Here is a 10,217-nt window from a genome sequence, read left to right as displayed (position 1 = left end):
CCGCGGTGGGCACAGCAGATAGCACAGTGTGGCTTTGCTCTAAAACAAACAGAAAGTTTTGTATATTTCAAAAATGTCTGAGATACAGTTTGTTTGAAGCTAAGCACAAAGCTACACAAAAGAGTATCTGTGCTCTTCCCACCACAGGCATCGAAACCCGGTTTCTAGCGTTGTAAGTCCGCAGACATACCGCTGTGCCACTTGGGTGGGGGGTGCGTGGGGGCAAAACGCACCACTTTATTTCATTGTTTCAAGTTAAGCACAAAGCTACACAATGGGCTACCTGTGTTCAGCCCACCATGGGCATCGAAACACGGTTTCTAGCGTTGTAATTCCGCAGACATATACTGCTGTGCCACTGGGGAGCGAAACGCGCCAGTAATTCCAAGCATTGTTTAGATTCCTGTATTGCATTCTTTAATTTAATTGTTCCTAATCTCTGCTACCCTAGTACGTACAGAACACATCTGAAATTAGTCCTGACAGAATACATTTTCTAAGAAACAACTAATTTTTGTTTTGTTTTTTTCTCGCTCCGCAGAAAGGCTAACGTTGGTCTGCTTTACCGACGACCCCATTAAAACCATGTTCACAAACAACAATTCATTTTCTGATAGTTAGAATGAAATTACTTTTGCCAAGTAAATGTCGCAAGGATTGATTTGCGTGTAACACGCAAAAGAAACTCCAGAAGAATCGGAATATCGAGCAGTCGGTAGAAATAGATAAAACATTTGCATTTAAAGTAAGTTTGGAAATTGTGGGTCCTAATAATTTACATTGTGCTTTTTTCATGTCAATCAAAAGTTACGGAGCTTTAGTTGTTCAGCTGTTTATTTAGTTTTTACTTGTGTGTGGTTATTTCAGGTGTTCTTTCGTGTTTGTTTTTCATTTTTAGGTTACTATCATACGCTTTGTTAAAGTCCAATGAGAATTTGGCGCTAATTTGATTGTTCTGGACTGCATGCAACTGAAATTAGTCAAATATTTTCAAAGGTTGTTCTATCGTATTAGCTAACGAAGGATCGGACAGATGAGGATAAATGAAATACTCTCCAGCTAATGAAGAGTCGGAGAGATGAGGATAAAGGCAATATTCTTCAACTAATAAAGGTCGGAGAGAGATGAGGATAAAGGCAATACTCTACAGCTAATGAAGGGTCGGAGAGATAAGGATAACTTAAATACTCTCCAGCTAATGAAGGGTCGCAGAGATAAGGATAACTGAAATACTCTTCAGCTAATGAAGGGTCGGAGAGATGAGGATAACTGAAATATTCTTCAGCTAACGAAGTGTCGGAGAGATAAGAATAACTGAAATACTCACCAGCTAATGAAGGGTCGGAGATATAAGGATAACTGAAATACTCTTCAGCTAATGAAGGGTCGGAGAGATGAGGATAACTGAAATACTCACCAGCTAATGAAGGGTCGGAGAGATAAGGATAACTGAAATACTCTTCAGCTAACGAAGGGTCGGAGAGATAAGGATAACTGAAATACTCTTCAGCTAACGAAGGGTCGGAGAGATAAGAATAACTGAAATACTCACCAGCTAATGAAGGGTCGGAGAGATAATGATAACTAAAATATTCACCAGCTGATGAAGGGTCGGAGAGATAAGGATAACTGAAATACTCACCAGCTAATGAACGGTCGGAGAGATAAGGAGAGAGACAAAATGAAGGATAAGAGAAGTAATGAAAATGTGTATGAGTAATTATCTCTGTTTGTAGAGGAAATATTTTTACAACATTTCTTGAGTTTATCCAGAGTTAACGCTCTGAATTACCTTTGATATGCTCATCAATCGATCCACATGTTCAGCACGTAGTTTTCTGTCTCTTTTCTTTTAAACTTTGTTACCTTCTAAAGGATGAATCTTTACTGAACTTAATTTCAAAATACTAGACTATTTTATTTTTCTAAAATGAAAATTGTGTTGACCTTTTTGCATTTAGGTCCAAAGGGAGAACTACCACTACCTAAACAGCTACTGTAAGTCGAATTGTGGGTTTTCGTTATTACTCCCTGACTGATGAAAGTATGGAACGCTTTTACCAGCAAACCCAACTCGAACCTTGGACCTTCCTACCCAAAGTACTTATTGCTCTTGATGGCATACATATTCCGTTTGTATTTCAACTAAAATCAAATAGAATATTATTCTGACTCGAGTGATTGAAACAAAAGTTGTACAGAAGCAAACAGAAAGACAAGTAAACGTTAACTTGGACATATAGATCGATACGCAAACCAGTCAGACAGACAGACAGGCAGCTAGATAGATTATGGCGCTGGAAAGAGCAGTGCATGATTTCAAACGGAATGCCAGGCACGCTCTAGCATTTGAGCAACAGCGGTTGAACATGGGTTTGGTTTTTTTCTCTCCATTTTTCACAGATGATTAGTAGAGGTCCGAAAAAGTAAATACAGATTTTTTGATAAGCTTTATAAGACGTTTCACGGAAGAAATTTTACAGGGAAGAAAAATGCAGACGAAACTCTCTACTTTTTCTTTCCCATTTAGGAACAACTAAAGCGAAGTACTGTATTTGAGGACATCTCGCTGACGAACAAAACTATGATTATTTCGTGAATAGCGTTCTTTCAATCTCTGTCATCATATTTATCAACTCCTACTCGCCTTTTTTGTAAGAATTATACATAAAAGTAGAATATCGAGGAAAGGCTGTGCAGAACACACTTTGAGTAAATTACTTTCAATACACTTTTTATCCATATCTTTTGGGGCATTCTGTAAATGCTTTATTTGATGAATTCGAGTAAAATTGAAGCTTTAAGTTTTATTTGATGAATTCAGACATAATTTGAGCTTTAAATTTTATTTGATGGATTCAAACATAATTTGAGCTTTAAACTTTATTCGATGAATTCAAACATAATTTGAGCTTTAAACTTTATTCGATGAATTCAAACATAATTTGAGCTTTAAACTTTATTTGATGGATTCAAACATAATTTGAGCTTTAAACTTTATTTGATGGATTCAAAGACAATTTGAGCTTTAAATTTTATTTGATTGATTCAAATATAATTTGAGTTTTAACTATTATTCGATAAATTCAAACATAATTTGAGCTTTAAATTTTATTTGATGGATTCAAAGATAATTTGAGCTTTAAATTTTATTCGATGGATTCAAAGATAATTTGAGCTTTAAATTTTATTTGATTGATTCAAATATAATTTGAGTTTTAACTATTATTTGATGGATTCAAATACAATTTGAGCTTTAAATTTTATTTGATTGATTCAAATATAATTTGAGTCTTAACTATTATTTGATTGGTACAAATATAATTTGAGTTTTAAATGAAAATAAAATTAGGAAAAACATCTATTTGAATTCCAAAGATTCTTAAACCTAGAATATTAAAAATAAGCGATAGGAAAAAGAGGAAAGAATATTACTTAAGGATAGATAAACCTCATTTGAGCTCATTCAGCAGTTATCAAGCAATAAAAATGACGTTTCTTTAAAACCAAACTTTTTCCTGGGCCTATATTTTCTCTTTGTCGTGAAGAACGACGTTCTATTAAAGTGTTAAAACTCATTCTCCTCAACTGAATTGGATATTTCGCTTAGTTTGAGACTGGTAATTAATGCTTTTTGAAACATTTTTTTTTTCATTAATTTTTGTGTATTTATAAGTAATGCGCATGCGCAAAACATTACTGTTCTTATGTCAGAATAAAAGAACTTAAAAATCGGACTATTCATGTTTCTAAAGTTTTTGTTTAGTTTCAGAAGAATTTTCTGTATATAAATTTATACGCACGTGATATAAAATAGCAAACCGTATTCTAACGCACGAGCTCCTTAAAGCTTTTGAAATGCTTTACACCTAACGACAAATTTTACCATTTCAGAAACATAAAACAAGAGCTTTTTTTCAAAATATGTTCTTTGTCATGTTATATATATATACTGTCAAGCACCCTTGTAGCCCGCCCACGTTTAACCCCCCACGAGCATAGTCCACTCGTAATTGTTTTTACTTATCATTGATTTCGATTTGTTTGAGGATTAAATGAGGAATAAGAGTCACTTTAGCGACAAACACGCCATCTGTGCTAAAGACTGAAAACAAACAAACAAATATAATAACACGGTAAACAGAAGAAACTGGATCCATCCATCTATACATCCAATTGAGAAGCATATCAATCACTACAGTGTGTAGAAAAAAATATTATATTTCTAGGATTTTCAGAACGAAAAGTATAGGATCTGGTGTTGTCAGTCATTTAGGTAACGTTTTGATTTTCTACTATCTGTATATTGGCAATGCGTTTTTCTCAGATGTGATATCCGGTGGGACTTAAAACGCTAAAATCCGGGGTTCGATTTCTCACGGTGAACACAGTAGCTAGATAGCCAAATATGGCTTTGCTCTAAAAAACAAACAAACAAAAGAACCTCGAACGTTCTAAGATAAAAGAGCGTTATTGATAAATATGGTTATAATGTATAATTATACGTAATCCATTTAACCAAGTTGATTTTAACATGTTTTATGAAATAAGAATATTTACTAAGTAAATATATTACTCCATTACATCTGTAAATTAAACATAAGTTTACATACCTTCAGTTAGGAGAACGACTTTAAATTGAATTTGTGTTGATATTCACAACAAATATATTTACCATGTTAATCGTATACCCCAGTCTTAATATTTTTGAAAATAAAATAATCACTTTAACACCAGTCAGTTTATCAACTTTACTTTTTAAAACTGTTCATCTGAAATCACTTTAACACATGAATATCATTTAATTAGAGTCTAAGCAACCAGACTATACAGTACCTCAGTCCTTAACTATTTGTTTCGTGATGAAATAAATCAACCACAACCAAGGTAAGTTCCTGAAATGATGTGATTTTACAATCTTCACAGGAAATAATCGAAAGGGACATACGTTAAGATTCTAAGATAATTGTCATTACAAGAAGGAGTGAGTTTAAATTACTATATACAGCTTATAACTTATCTATTATACTACTACGATTTTCAGCAAAGCTTTAAAAGCTTCTATTTATTTACATCAAATATATAACCAAAAGGTACGTTAAGGTGTGTGTGTGTCAAGCCGATCTTGTCGAGATCATTAAAGAGTTAAACAAGTGCCTTCGAAAGTTAAGAAGTTAATTCTTGTAATTCCTAAGCGCTGCATCTTTCATATTTAAAATCTTGATTATTTTATTAATTGCACTGGAAATTACTAAAGCTATCTCTTACAAATTGGGACTACATACAAGAGTGAAAAAGGCTGAACGGATTGAGTTTTTCATGCATGAATGTAAAAACAATACATTAGAAAGATTTAGTGTATGATTAAAAGCACATTAAACCATGCACATGATTAGTAAATACATTAAAATTATGAAATGTAGGATTAAAATATATTGATCCAACGTCGTCTGTAGTGAAACCAATATACAGTTACTAAATCCGAACGGTCTTATTGATAATGTAGCAGAGTAGATAGTCAATTAACATTTAGATCACTTGCGTTCGAGGCTAGATGGGAAAATAATAAGTCATGAAAATTTCCATTAGTATTTTTTTCCTATTATTATTATTATTATTAATGGTTCATTTATTTGATATCGTAAACTATTGCCATGTTTGTGTCATATGTCGAAGCGCTACAACGAATAAGTGAAATAAACCATAGGTTCGGGGAGTGCATAACGAACAGGACAAGACAAAAATACGAAAACAAACATGTTTTGATATTTTTTTTTAGTTTATTTACTTCTTAGTACAATTAAAGTATCGTGATTTTCTAAAATTATATACGAACAAATCTTTGATTTTTTTTTATGCTCAAAAAGGCCTAACAATTCTCGGATCGAAACAGGTGTGATGTTAAATAACCTACATTTATAATGTACTTGTTTTATATAACAAACATAAGACAAGCTTGACTACAGAAATGAGAAGCTGATATGATAAAACAGGCTCTGGGACCTGAACCCAGGACCTCTGGCTAACAGGACCATCGCTCTACTAATGACGTATCCAAGAAAACCATTCGTTCCCATCAATAGTTGTTAATTCAAATTGGAAAATAACACACACAAAAATAAAGCTACACAAATGGTGACTTCATTCGTTATCGTAAAATAATGTCAGTAAGCGCGCCTGACTGTGAATTGGGGGGGGGGCACAGTTGCTACACGGTACACACTTCGGAGCAGTGTGTGAATTGTAAGAGTAACAATCAAATCCCTCTGTTCGACTAAAGCATAACCAAAAAGTTAGCGGTGTGTATTGTTGACTAGCTGTCTTCTCTCTATTGCTTCAGTTCAAACTTAGTGATGGTTAGCGCTGATAGCGCTTGAATACTTTTGTGCGAACTTCCGAAACAAGCAATCAAAAAGAGAGAAATCCCAAAATCTGTTTCTGTTTAGAACGTTACATTGAAATGCGATGCTATTTAAAGCCGGATTTTTTATTTTAGAAAAAACCACTTTTCATAATTTTGTTCGTTTTGTCAAGAAAATATTTTCAGCGAAAGAAACAAGGCAGTATTTCAAACATTACCTACAAGAATGAATAACTACATTTCTGACAAATACCTGTTTACCAAATCTGGTTAGAATAGTATATATCAAAGGATAAAGAATGAGAACAGGATTTATTCATTAATTACATGTTGCCCCCCCCCCTAGTGGCACAGCGGTATGTCTGCGGACTTACAACAATAGAAACCGGGTTTCGATACCCGTGGTGGGCAGAGCACAGATAGTCCTTTGTGCTTAATAACAAACAACAACATAATTACATGTGAGGTAAATACAATTATTTATAGCATCCCTGTACAGTCTGCTTCTCTGTAGAGCTCTCGTTTATTACAGAGAACAATAAAATACATATTTTTAGTATTGAATTATGAAAGACAGTATTATGTGCTCGACTTTAGAATATTTATTGTCTAAGCTAAATAAATTACTTGTTGACTAAATTAACAAAGAAATACAGTTCTAAGACATAGCAGTAGGACCCGATATCAGAAATATGGTCTTTTCTCATCAGGAAAACCCTAGTTCATACCTGCCAAAGGTAGATCTGTCTACTAATAACAGTGAAACCCATAACAGAAGCGCTTTCAGAAAGTCGGTTTCCTTAATAACAGGAATTTTAGCTCATCCCCAATAAAAACAAAATTGTATAATTAATAACAATTAAAACCCATCACTCGAGCATTTTTAGGAAGTCGGTTCTATTCATCAGATACATTTTGGTCCATCCTTGTTTGAGGCTGTGATTTATCTGTTGTTATGGTTACTTTGAACATATATAAATGATTGTAATTCCTCACTACAGTTTTTCTAACTAGAAATCATGCGATTATAGAATTACTGTATAGTAATAATAAATGATGCAAGCCCTGCTTTTCATAACTGTGCTACTTTATTTACTAAGCTGGTGATTAACCATAAAATCGTTTGGTTATTTACTTACCTAAGATCCCAGATAGACTTATACATATACTTACCTATATGTTTGTAATTAACTACAAATTTGAATAGAGTTGTTTAAACATTTGTTTAACAAGTAAAAGCTTGGAATGGTCTATTCTTTCATTAGGGGCGTGTCTGCGAGCCAGACTAGTTTTGGAGAATTCCACTCCTCATCCGTGACCCTGGACACTACCACCAATGAAAGTTCAACAACAACAACATATGCGTTATTTCATTCCGATCCCGGGGGGGGGGGGGACCGGCAGGCCGGTAGAGGGTTACGCCCTCTCGTCAGCCAAGAGACGAAAAAAATGAATAATAAAAGGGTAAGCGTGCAAGTCAGCACAGGAGGCGGAAAATGGGGAAAACGCGATATTTGCAGATGGGGGAGACAATCCGGAGAAATATGGGTGAACATTGATCAGTCTATATCACATGATGAAGATAGTGTGGGAACTGTCAACGGGTATTGGGAGAGTTGCAGATGGGGGAAACGATCCGGAGAAATATGGGTGAACACTGATCAGTCTACATCACATGATGAAGATAGTGTGGGAACTGTCAATGGGTATTGCGAGTATTATGAATCAGGATAGATAAATGGGGGAAGAGGGGACATCGGCATCTCGACGTGGTCGGGATTGTCAGCTGGGAGGGACATAACATAGAGGTTCAGTAGGTGATCAGTTGGTGCCAAAATGCTTCTCGGAGTGGGTACAGTGGTGGCGAGAACATCGGAGAAGATGAGATTGTGGTCACGAAAACATTTATTTACATAGCAAGTGCGAAGCTGTCGAAAGTGTAACAGAATGTGAGGAAAGTTGATACAGCGATAAAAGTCGGAAGTGGGACTAGGGAGTTTGACGCCAAAGGCGAGCCGGAGGGCATGGCGCTCCAAAATCTGGAGACGAGAGTAGAAGGTCAGAGAAGCAGATATCCAGGCTGTATGTCCATAGGTTAAGCAGGGTCTGATAAATGTCTTGTATGTGTATAGCAAAAGTGAGAGAACGGAGGTGATGAAGACGACGAGAAACCTTAGCAGAAAGAGCAGATAGGTATGGCTTCCAAGTAAAATGCCTATCAAAGACAATGCCTAGATTGGTCACGGAGTCGGAAAGGAGGATCGGGACATTGTCAACCCGGACATCAAATAGAGACGGATCACGGCAAAGGCGAAACTTACGACATGTTGGATCAAAAAAGAATAACTCATGTCTTAGGGACATTGAGGGATAGCCGCCAGCAGCGACACCAAGACAAAAAAGAATTTACAGTAGCCTGGAGTAGCTTGTTCAGAGTGGATATCGTGGAACAATGGGCTACCAAAGCTGTGTCATCAGCATATTGAAACAACTGAAGAGGAGGCTGGGGACAAGGCAAATCAGCAACATAGAGAATGTACAGAAGGGGAGACAACACAGAACCTTGTGGGACTCCAGCATATAATGTGATAGTGCAAGAGATAATCCCATCAATCGATATAGCGGCATGCCGCCTGTGTAGAAAAGAGGAGATGAGACGAATATAGGAAATAGAAAAGTGTAACATATGCAGTTTGTGGAGTAAACCTTGATGTCAAACTGAGTCAAAAGCACGCCGGAAATCAAACATGAGCATGCAGACGGTTCTTCTAGTGTTGAAACGATTGGAAAGTGAGTCAAACAATTTGAGAAGTTGATCCAAAGTAGAAAGGCGTGGGCGAAATCTCGCCTGTATATGAGGCAGTAGGTTGTGAGCAGCTATGTATTGATGAAGACGGCAACAAGGATGCGTCCAAAGGTTTTACTGAAAACACTAGTGAGGCTGATAGGACAATAAGAATTATCATCAGAGGCAGGTTTACCCGGTTTCAGAAAAAGCAGAATAGTGGATAACTTCCAGGAATCAGGAAAAACTATTGAGGAAAGAAGAAAGGTGTAGAACAATGTAAGAAGTCGAAGGAATTGCAGAGGGGCATGACGGACCTGACAGTATGTGATGCCATCAGGACCTGGGGCAGAGTTACGTCTGTTCTTCAGCACCCGCTGGACATCAGCTGCAATAATGGGAGCATGTAAGAAATCAACGTCAACAAAATGGAAGAACTAGGAGTAAGGTCAACGAGGGCGGCAATGGCTGAGTTCACGATGGTTGTAGTGTCACTGTAGTCAAGAATATGACGTTCCGGTACCTGAAAGTTCTGTTCATGAAAAGTAGCAGAATGGTCGGCCTTGTCCAAAGATGAAGAAGATGCAGCACCATCAACAAATATACGATAGGAGGGAGAGCATCGTTGACCTGTGAGGAGCTTAAAACAGTTCCAGAATTGCAAGGAAGAAGAGGAATGACCGAGTTTGTTACAGGCCTGATGCCACCGCTGACGTCGGACTGCCCGAACAAAATTATGGGCAGTACATTGAAGACCCCGGGATCGTTGCAGCAACAAGGGATCATGAAACCGACGGTATTCACCCAATAAAGTGGAAGAATGGTGTAACAGATCTACAGCTCTACGAGGTAAGGCTGGTTTATGGGGAGCTGAAGAAGTCGATATATATAAATGCACTGGCATCAAAGAGAAGAATGGTGAGTAAGGTGGCGAATGAGTCAACATCTTCTGCTGTACTAAAAGGTCGGTCCGTATCTGTAGTGGCATTAGTAATGTGTGAAGCATAGATTTCCAGTTGGCAGACGAAATTTAAATGAGTCGACGGGACGCACGAGGAACGAGACAAGGAC

Source organism: Limulus polyphemus, unplaced genomic scaffold (assembly GCF_000517525.1).
Source record: "Limulus polyphemus unplaced genomic scaffold, Limulus_polyphemus-2.1.2 Scaffold673, whole genome shotgun sequence".
Lineage (NCBI taxonomy): Eukaryota > Metazoa > Arthropoda > Merostomata > Xiphosura > Limulidae > Limulus > Limulus polyphemus.
The sequence above is the reverse complement of the archived record's forward strand: the minus strand, read 5'-3'. Positions refer to the sequence as shown.